Below are 3,991 nucleotides of genomic sequence, written 5' to 3'. Positions count from 1 at the left end.
CTAGGAAAATAAATACAAAAAAAGGAGAATTATAATACAAGCGCTTTTTGTCGCATTGTGGATAAAATTCCCATAAAGCTGGGATTTCGAAATTGATTTTTCAAATTAGTTTAAAAATTTTGGATGATATCTTTTGTGTTTAAAGGGAACCTGTCACCACATTTTCACATATACAGCCAGAGACAGGTTCCTATTCACTGACTGACCCCCTTCTTTTAGCTAAAAATTATTTTGCTTACATCGACCTAAATCACCTTTTATGTTATATTACCTGAAATCATAGGGGCGTGTCCTGCTCAGCCGGCCTCTCCAATCTAATCCACCCCATGCCTTATGCCTCTTTACTTATCACAGTTCATGTCATGTGACCAGGGGGACATCATCTCAGGTCCTTTATCCACATGAAGTCATAGCAGCCTACAGGGACTTCTACTCCTCTCCTTCCTCCATGGAGGCTGCTGTGATTTCATGTAATCACACACGTGGTGTACAGTTTGCTATTCTTAGAAGTCTAAAGGACCTGCACAGTGTAAAAAATGTACACAATATCTCCCATCTGTACATAGAGCTTTATATGTCTGTAGTTGAATATCCCTCAGTACAAGGAGGCAGAGCAGTGGTTTGAAGAGACACAGAGCTGTCATTCAGAATAATGGGGCATGGTTCACTGCCATGAAACACCAAAAAGGCCCCATATTCAATCTAAACCGCCCTCCAACATCCAAAACCAACAAAGACCAAAAAACAAAAGAGCTTGAAAATGTAAAAAATTTCCACTTTATTCAAAATAACACATACAGTATATGTACACCACTTTCAGAAGAGATTCCTGAAAGTCGGAAGTATAGGGGGAACAAAACAATGTCCCAGATGGATATGGGACTGACACAAAGAACCTATGGCCCCCCTACCCTGTTAATGCCTCAGGAATTGTGCCGAAAAAGGTATATCAGAAAATGTATTATGTCCAAAAGTAGGACTAGTATTGGGAGGCAGTGGACCTATATGCTATAATTGACAGTACAATCAACCGGAGGTACCATCCGGTATTAATAGACAAAGTCAGAAAACAAAATCAAAAGGCAGGCCACACTTACTAAAGGCATTGTACAAATGGCACAGAGGCAGTCAGAGTGAGGGCCAACAGGAACACCCCGACACGCGTTTCGCACTTTTACGGCACAATTCCTGAGGCATTAACAGGGTAGGGGGGCCATAGGTTCTTTGTGTCAGTCCCATATCCATCTGGGACATTGTTTTGTTCCCCCTATACTTCCGACTTTCAGGAATCTCTTCTGAAACCGGCCACTTTATTAGGTACACCTGTCCAACTGCTCATTAACACTTAATTTCTAATCAGCCAATCACATGGCGGCAACTCAGTGCATTTAGGCATGTAGACATGGTCAAGACAATCTCCTGCAGTTCAAACGGAGCATCAGTATGGGGAAGAAAGGTGATTTGAGTGGCTTTGAACGTGGCATGGTTGTTGGTGCCAGAAGGGCTGGTCTGAGTATTTCAGAAACTGCTGATCTACTGGGATTTTCACGCACAACCATCTCTAGGGTTTACAGAGAACGGTCCGAAAAAGAAAAAACATCCAGTGAGCGGCAGTTCTGTGGGCAGTAATGCCTTGTTGATGCCAGAGGTCAGAGGAGACTGGGCAGACTGGTACGAGCTGATAGAAAGGCAACAGTGACTCAAATCGCCACCCATTACAACCAAGGTAGGCAGAAGAGCATCTCTGAATGCACAGTACGTCGAACTTTGAGGCAGATGGGCTACAGCCGCAGAAGACCACACCGGGTGCCACTCCTTTCAGCTAAGAACAGGAAACTGAGGCTACAATTTGCACAAGCTCATCGAAATTGGACAGTAGAAGATTGGAAAAACGTTGCCTGGTCTGATGAGTCTCGATTTCTGCTGCGACATTCGGTTGGTAGGGTCAGAATTTGGCATGAAAGCATGGATCCATCCTGCCTTGTATCAACACTTCAGGCTGGTGGTGGTGGTGTCATGGTGTGGGGAATATTTTCTTGGCACTCTTTGGGCCCCTTGGTACCAATTGAGCATCGTTGCAACGCCACAGCCTACCTGAGTATTGTTGCTGACCATGTCCATCCCTTTATGACAACAATGTACCCAACATCTGATGGCTACTTTCAGCAGGATAATGCGCCATGTCATAAAGCTGGAATCATCTCAGACTGGTTTCTTGAACATGACAATGAGTTCACTGTACTCAAATGGCCTCCACAGTCACCAGATCTCAATCCAATAGAGCATCTTTGGGATGTGGTGGAACGGGAGATTCGCATCATGGATGTGCAGCCGACAAATCTGCGGCAACTGTGTGATGCCATCATGTCAATATGGACCAAAATCTCTGAGGAATGCTTCCAGCACCTTGTTGAATCTATGCCACAAAGAATTGAGGCAGTTCTGAAGGCAAAAGGGGGTCCAACCCGTTACTAGCATGGTGTACCTAATAAAGTGGCCGTTGGGTGTATACTGTATGTGTTATTTTGAATAAAGTGGAAATTTTTTACATTTGCATGGTTCACTGCCAGCCTGGGAGAGAGAAGAGTCACAAACACCAGACATGAGTCACAAAAGCTAATTTGCATATCAGAAAACCATCTGTAATTAAGGTACAGTGCTTCACTGGCAGCTAATTTAAGGTGATATGGGGAGGATTTGTAACCCTTTATCATCAGGCATTGTTAGATAGCATGGTCAAAATCTGGTGACATGTCCTCTTTAAATATGAAAAAAATAAAATTTGGCAAAATTTTTGAAAGATTCTCCATTTCTCAAGTTCTTAATTCTATACTTTTGAAGCAGATAGTGCAAACTGCCTATATGATAATCCACTAGTGAATGAGATAAATGACATATTTTATACTACAATTCATAAAACATGTTATGCTGAAGGACTCACCAGTGACCAATAAATAGAAAGAAGTATGCCTGTGTTTGATTCACAGCACCTCGGATGGCTAGATTTAATACTAAACTAAATCTATATACTGCGGGAGCCATGTGCTTGGGCTATTGCCACAACAGGTGGCTGGAGGCCGGCGCTCGGCAATTTCTGTCAGCTCCATAGAGATTAATGTAACAGAACGGTTATGTGTTACTCTTACGGAGCGACGAGGAGTCGGTCGGACCCCTCGTTTTCGCAATCTGCGGGGGTCTCAGCACTGAGACCCCCACTGATCAGCAAGTTAGGCCCTATCCTGTGAATAGGGCCTAACTTGTCTTCGTGGGAAAACGCCTTTAATCCCAGAACTGATCTCCACCATCTGCACCAGCCCAGCCTGAACCTACCTAACAGGTTTCGTGTAACCTTCCTGTGGACCAGCTCTCCATTACTCTTCCAGCTTGAGAATCTGCTGTCAATCATTTGGCCATTGCCTACTGTTCAATAAAGAACTGTAAGTTGATTTGCACAATGTTGCCTCCATCTAATCCCTGAATCCAGGCTGATTACCACCACGGGCTTCCCCATCCATCACCCATGGATTCATCCTACAGACACATTAGGGGTTGCCCCAGGGAGATACCATTGCATCAGCCTCTCCCTCCTTAATTCTTGCACTCACCACCTACTGGAGACTTGCCAGGCTGTAGGTCAGCCCATAGGACCCCATACCACCGTGACCACAGCATTCCCAAGGCCGCACTAGCCAGCCACTCCGGTATTCTGGGCCCCGGCTGCCTCCAGGCCCCCAAGAAAAGGCTAGGGCCTGGTGGGGGATGTTGCACAATCATTAGATTTCTTGTACAACGTACTACAATACTACCATCTTCAGCAGATATAGACAATCTGAAAACTGTTACAATACTTAATTTTTAGAAAAGATCTTATTGTGGCAATCTTAGATCATGGCATGTTAAGCATTAATGGTCTGTGATCAAAGATTATAGCAAGCAACCACATTAACATTGGCAGATGACAGGAGGTAATGGACCTGCTATAAGCCCGACA

Source organism: Engystomops pustulosus, chromosome 5 (genome assembly GCF_040894005.1).
Source record: "Engystomops pustulosus chromosome 5, aEngPut4.maternal, whole genome shotgun sequence".
In the NCBI taxonomy this organism is placed as follows: Eukaryota; Metazoa; Chordata; class Amphibia; order Anura; family Leptodactylidae; genus Engystomops; species Engystomops pustulosus.
This window is presented reverse-complemented; position numbering follows the sequence as displayed.